General features: G+C 57.3%; 1 long non-coding RNA gene across 1 annotated transcript; it reads right to left on the reverse strand.

The window, feature by feature from the left end:
• Window positions 1-3701: 3701 nt before the first annotated feature.
• Window positions 3702-6236, reverse strand: LOC112816183 (uncharacterized). Its single transcript, XR_003206130.2, has 4 exons — window positions 6072-6236; window positions 5643-5747; window positions 4754-4870; window positions 3702-4196 (listed from the first exon to the last, which is right to left on the reverse strand). It is a non-coding gene; the product is annotated as an uncharacterized lncRNA (long non-coding RNA).
• Window positions 6237-6859: the final 623 nt, after the last annotated feature.

Below are 6859 nucleotides of genomic sequence, written 5' to 3' on the forward strand. Positions count from 1 at the left end.
CCCTGCCTCCACATCCGCTGAGGGTCCTGCAGGGGGACCCCTGTCTCAACCTGCAGCAGGAGAGCCTGGAATTAGAGGCAAGGAGAAAGTGGGTGATGATGGAGACCTAGGGCTTCAGGGCAGTGGGGGCTGCCCCCGGGGTTGGTATGAAGTGGGAGCACGGAGAGGCCCTGGGCAGCGAGGGACCAGGACTTTGCAGCAGATTCCAGAAATCAGCCCCTGGGGGTCCCCTGAGGAAGGGGGATGTTCTATTCCTGTCCCCTGCCCTGCAGCCCCTAAGGTAGGTACCATTTCTGCCCTGTCTCTCCCCTGACTCACATTCCTCACACCTGGGACTCCGACCCCCACCCCATAACCGGAGCCTCTCCTTCTCTGTCCAGCCTGGAACCTCTCCTCTTGAAAGATTGGCTTCCAGGGCTCCCAGCACCCACAGCCCTCCCCTCCTGCCTGGCCTGTCTCCAGGTTGCAGGTGCTAGGATGATATGTGTCTGTCCTGGAGCCTGGAGTGTGGTGTGTGTCCGTGTGAGTCAGGGGCGCGACACAGGTATGTGTGTGGCTCCTCCAGCCCTGGGTGAGTGTCTGTTTTGGCTGCATGTGTGTGTGCTCCTGGCACCTCCATAGGCATGCTTGTCTGTGTAGTGTGTCTGCCTCGGCCCAAGTTGGGGGAGGGGGGAGACCACAGAGCACCCACCGTGAGGATGCCAGCCACTGGCCGGCAGCAAGTGTGCAAGTGGTGTTCACAGCTGCTGGCTTCCTTGGCGGGTTGGGAGGTGGGGAGCAGGAAGCAGTTTAGGGGTTGGGCCCTGCCAGGGGTGAATTACAGAGCCGGGGACACAATGAGACCACATGCAGCAGCTGCAGCCCAGGCTTCCCGGCCCCGCCCCCAGGCCGCTGTCCCCCTCCCTGGCCAGCGGGCGGGGTGGGAGCTAGGCTGGGACTGGGTGTGTGTGTGTGGGGGGGGGTGTATGTAGAGGTGGGGCTGGTAGTGCCCCCCTGGGAGAGGACGGGCATCACGCACACCTCTGCTCAGGAAATCTGGTCCCCTGGAGGGTCAGTGAGACTGTGCGCGTGTGGAAAGCACCTACTTTACACTCAGTATTTGTAAGGGAAGGGAGAGGGAAGGGTGTTTCTCACTCATTGTCTTGCTTTTGCAGGACGGTTCCTAAGGCTGCACCCCAGAATAGATTCTACCCAGTGCTCTAGCCTAATCAGGCAAAACTAGGTTGTCAGACCAGGAGTGTTTGCCAGAAGCTCCCAAGGAAGTGTGCGTGTGTGGTGTGCATGTGTGCGGGTATGTGTGCACGCGTGCATGTGTGTGTGCGTGTGCACGTGTGGTGGGGGTGGTTTGGATGGAGAAGGGGAGTGTGGCATCTCCAGTGTGGGCACCTTCTCTGGTCTGTTTCCCTCTCAAGGTGATTGCCATGCTAAGGCCCAAGGCTAGGAGGAGGGTTGGATGCTCAACCCAGGACTTTCCCAGCTGCCCTCCCCACATGTATGGAGCCCCTCTTCTAGGTTCCAGTGGGGAGAATCACCTTTCCAAGGCGGGTGCTGCCCCCTCTATTCCCCTCAGCACCCAGAGCCAGGGGAGGCTCTTGGTGAGCCTCAGACCCATCACGTATTCCTGAGGCTTGGCCTAGTCCAGTCTGCCTCGACTCTAAGAAGGGGCAGGTGGGAAGGAGACACCCAGGCCCTGCCCTCGGGGGTACCAGTCAGATGGAGGAGACATAGCTCCACCTTCAGGGACTGCCCTGTCTGAGGGGAGAAACACAGCCTCTCTCCCTCAGGGAGCTTCCAGTCTGACGGGAGAGATACCGCCCCCGGCATATTACTACAACCTAGAAATGCTGAGTATCCCAAAGCAACATCATTATGGGAATAGGGTGGGTTAAGTGGGGAAGTCTCGGGTGGGGTGTGAATTCTAAGCAGCTATGTCAGGTGAAGAGAGGAGAGGTGTGTAGGCTCCATGGGCATGAGGTAGAGAGGAGGCACCAGTCTCCCCAGGCCTTCTGGGAGTCAGACCGGCTGCAGCAGACTGGGAGGGCGGGTGCCACCCATCACCTCGAAGACACCGCCAGCGAAGCCTGGGCTGGGATCCCACAGGTGGGCCCGGGTGGGACCTGTTCTGATGCATGGGTGGGGAAGACCCAGGACTGCTCCCCTTTGCTCCCTATGCCATGCTATTAATTCCCTGGGCTCATGTGGGACACCCAGGAGAGTGGACAGATGAGGAGTACCTTCAGAGTTTTACACTTCAGTAAGATGGGGGGTGGGTTTGCAATGTTTCTGGTTCCCTGGAGAGAGGGCTAGTGGCCCCCGGAGACCTTGGCTCTGCAAGAGGGGTGATGGGGTCTCCCCAGGCTCCCAGGGAGAGGCCCAGAGGTGCTAGTAGTGGTGGTCCCCAGGGCTGCAGTCTCCTCCTCTGTGGGTGGGGCCGGTGAGAAGACATTTACCAGCTCCCCAGGTGTGGGCTAGGTAGCCCAGTGGGCCAGGTAAATCAGTGGTTTTCAAGCTGTCCCAGCACCAGAACCCTTTCTTTAAATCAGCATCAGCAGCGCTGGGAACTTGTTAGAAAAGCAAATTACGGGCCCCACCCCAGACCTGCTGAACGGGAAGCTCTGGGGGCCGGGTCCTGCGATCTGTTCTATAGGCCTTCCAGGTCCCTGCGAGGCAAGCCCAAGTCTGAGAACCACTGCTTAAAACTAACCGTGTGTGGGAAGGCCAACAGGTGTGGTTGCAATGTGTCTGTTGGGGGGGGGGGCGTGTGGGAGGAGGTGGTGTTCAGGCCTAGGGTTATCAGGGACTGGGGTTTGGGGAAGGGTGGCAGAGTTCCTGGGATGCCAGACCTTCAGTGCTAAAACCAAGAACGTCCTGGAAAAACTAGAAAAATTGGCCACCCCGTCAGACCCTGTTCTTAACCATCCATCCAACAGGTATTAAGTACCTACTACGGGCCAGGCTCCAGATGTGCAGTAATGAACAAGACGGATGTGGTGCTGCACCTTGGGGTTTCTGCAGCCAAGAGGGAACAACACCCACTCAAGAGCTTTTGGGGCCGAAAGCCAAGACTGGGTTGCTACCAGCCCTGGGCAGGAGGCCACGAAGCTACCAAGCCAGCAGGGCACACAGGCCACCTCTGTGGAACGCCGAGGTCCCTGGGGACTCAGCTTGAGAGGCAGATTACAAGTTTGAGTCTCTTCCAGCCTCAGCTGGGGAGTTCCAATGTCTCAACGTCTGCTTTTCTATACTGCCTTCTCAGGCCCCGGAGGAAGAGGCAAAGGGGACCAGAAAGTGGCCTGTTAGCACCATGCCAGTTTCCCTCCGCACCATCTCAGCCTCCAGGTCCAGGGAGGGGCCCTTGGGAGCCCACAGAAAGATGCCGAGCTTCCAGAAGGCTGTGCAGCTCCTCTCTGGTCAGAGGACAGGCCGTGGGCCCTTTCCTTCAGATGCTCTCACTGAGGCCTGCAGCTTCCTCCTCCCAGCCTGGGGTTTCCAGCTCCCCAACTCAACATCTAGGGGAGCTGGGGCGCTCTCCCTGGCATCTAGAGCTTCTCTCTGCCCCCACCACCTGCCCTGCACGGCTCTGGGTGCCCAGCCAGGCTTGGCCCTGGCACTCTGAGCTTCCCAGGGCTCGGACCTCCCGGCAGACAGCCTGGCACTGAATGGCACATGGTGCCCAAATCTCACTTCGGTTGGCAAAAGCAGCAATTAGCATTTAATGAGGCTTCTTGCTTTATTTTTAGGTAACCTCCAAGGCCCTGCCTGTGTAATTCAGCCCGCCATTGCTCGGCAGATAATTAAAGCATGTCACCATAATTTGCCTTTTTTTTTTTTTTATATAAAGCCCGTAATTATGTTTTTATTGCGAGTGTGGTGGGGGGGAAGAGGAGGGAAAGAAAACAAAGAGGTGGAACTGGGGCAGGAAATGGGGCTTGGCTCCCTCCGCCAGGCTCCTCTACCCCATTGGCAGAACCAGGACCCCCATTCTGGGTGCAGCAGCCCCTTGGCCTCCTCGGCTTCAGGGTCCATCTGGGGGACTGCCTGTCCAAGACTGCCTCCTTGTTGGCTCGCCTCGCGGGCACTTCTGCAGTCCTCCTCTTCCAGGTTTGGTGGGGAGGGCCTTCCTGTTCTTCCCCTTTCCGTATAAAAGCAGCCTCAGTTCCCTTCAGAGCATCCCAGTGGGCAGGAAGAGGGTGGGGCTAAAACCAGAGACGGCCTCGAGTTGGTTTCCTGAGCTGCACACAGGCACCTGGGAGTGCTTTATGCTACCCTCCTGTTACATGTTTGAAGATTTCCACAGGAAGTGAAATAAAACTCCCCTCCCAAGAAGGGATCTGCTAACAGAGCTTGGCATCTGGAATCTGCTCTTGGGGGCACTTGTGACTTGCTGTTCTTTCTCACTCTGAGCTGAAGGGCTGTCTTTCTGCACCGGGAACTACCCTGTGGTCAGTATTTTGATGTTGGCGAGTGGTGGCAGGCCATCCTTCCGGGGCCTCTGAAATCCGACTCTCAGCCTGCAGGCCACACTAGGAATGGGAAGGGCAGCCGCCCACATCAGGGAGCCCACTGCCCCCAAGCATCTTCCCAACTGATACCTATGCCTCTACCGGTGAAACCTCAGGCTCATGGGCCAAGGTGTGTTTGCCCAAAACACATCAATTGGTTGGCAATCTTATTGGAATCAGCTATCAAGACACCAGCTGCCCTGGGGTGTGGAACAGGGGACAGGTAAGTTGTGAAAGAACATGCAGATTACCTTAACTCAAGTAGCAAGTTGTCCCTCCACCACTTCCTGAACACCACATCAACCCAACATCACATTACGTTTGTGTGGTTTGTTCATCTTCTTCATCCTCCCGCAAGACTGTCGGCCCTGCTAGGGCAGGGATTTTTGTCAGTTTGATCACAGCTGAACCCCCAGGGCCTAGAACAGTACCTGACACCCTGTAGGCATATAATAAATATTTGTGGAATGAAGAAGTTGGGCAGGAGGGGCTGGGCTGGAGACCCAGGGGGACCTACTTAGTTGTAACCCTACCTCCACAATCCCCAGTGCTTGCTTCTATCTCTGAGTCTCCACCCAAAGTCCAGTGGTCATTTCTTCATTGTAGCTGCCCAAGGTCTTTCCCCCAGAGGCATGAGGTAAGCGTGGATGTAGCATGCTGGTGACCACCAGGGTAGGGAGCTGACCACCCCCAACCCCCCCCCCCGAGGGTGACCGGCACCCTTGGAGTTGGAATGGGGCGACCCGGATTCTGGGTAAGGTTCTGCTGCTAACTCACAGGGCACCCTTGAGCAAGCTGCCTTCCCCTCTCTGGGCCTCAGTTTCTTCATCCATAAAATAAGGGCTTAAGCTCTGAGCCCTTCGAGCCTGGGTAGGGAGCCAGCATTCCAGCAGTACAGGAAAGGGAGGTGACTGCCAAGAAGAGTCTTTTGGGGCATGTTGCTATGGCAACTGTGCACACACCACGGGGTGGGGGAGGGGCTTGCTACGCAAATCAGGCCCTTGCTTTGGCATCCCCAGTCTCGGTTGTCCCCGTGTGATGGGAGGAGGCCTTGTTAAGATGGCGGGGCAGGGAAGGAGGATGGCGAAGCGGTGGGCCTGCCGGCCCTGCACTCTACCGTAGTGTGTTGTCTGGGCTTACCTGGGAAACAGCAGCAGCAGAGGAAACTGGGGCCCAGAGGGTCAAGAAGTTCATCAGGATCTGAGAGGCCCCGGACAGACCCTCCCCACCGACCTCCTGGTCAACCTAGGACATTAGGGAGGCACGGTTTTCAGAGGGCCGCGGTAAACCTCTCGCTGGGAAACACGGTCCCTCCTGCGGGTGCTCTTGGGAAAGCAGGGAGCAGAGCTGGGAGGGAAGAACCCCTGCTTTGGTCTCTGCCAGGTCCCTGTGACTCGGGCGCCTGAGACAACTCAGTCCTCCGACCCTGGGACTCTGCATCTGCGAAATGGAGGTGTAAGTATCTACTGAAGAGGATCTCAAGCCTCCAAAAGGACACACAGCAGGTCAGGACGGGCCTCGTGCCTGCCCCGGAGCCTTGGCTGCCTTACCCTCCAAGACCCTGCTCACCCTCCTCTGTGGTTTAGGGCTTTTCTTCCCCCCACTCCTCAAATGCTGGGGCTCCCTCTGGGGCTCCAGGCCCCTGTCCACGCATTCCTCTCTTCTACGTCAAAAGTTCCATGATCTCTCCCATCTAACCTCGCCACCTCAGCGCTTCCCCAATACTCTGCAACCTCCCTCTACATTTCCCAGCCTCCCTTGCAGTTGGGCCGAGGTCACGTGACAGTTCTGACCAATGAGCTGTGGGGGCGACCACGCCCATCCCTTCTGGGAGGGGCGCAGGCGCAGGTGTTCCTGGACCAGGCCTCTCTTTTGCTGTGGCAGTCGCGGACGTTGCGGTTTGAGATGGTGGCATATAAGATGGAGGGCACCTGGGTCTCAATCACTGGTCAGAGCATATCCTCTGTCAACCCACTGTGAACTTCGTATGAATAAGAAATAAGCTTTTTTTGTTAAAATGCTGAGATTTCAGGATTTATTTGTTTCTAAGTTCTAGCTTTTCCTGTTCTGACTAATGTATCATCAGGCAACTGCCAAAATTATATTTTTCTCTCAGCCACCAAACCTCCTTCTGTGCACCCTACTAGTCACTCAGAATCATCCACAGAGGAAGCCATAGCCTCTCCTAAATGTGTTCCTCTCCCACGTTCCCCATTTTGGTGATCCAGCAGCCTCCTGGGCCAAAAACGCCGCCCCTTGCGCTGCACCCCACTTCGCACCTTGGGTCGGTGGCTAAGTCTCCACCGTTCTCCCTGCCGTCTCTGGACTTCATGCCCTCACCGCCTGTCTCCCTGGAC

Source organism: Callorhinus ursinus, unplaced genomic scaffold (assembly GCF_003265705.2).
Source record: "Callorhinus ursinus isolate GAN/ISIS: 27379988/994484 unplaced genomic scaffold, GSC_fseal_2.0 scaffold59, whole genome shotgun sequence".
Taxonomy (NCBI): domain Eukaryota; kingdom Metazoa; phylum Chordata; class Mammalia; order Carnivora; family Otariidae; genus Callorhinus; species Callorhinus ursinus.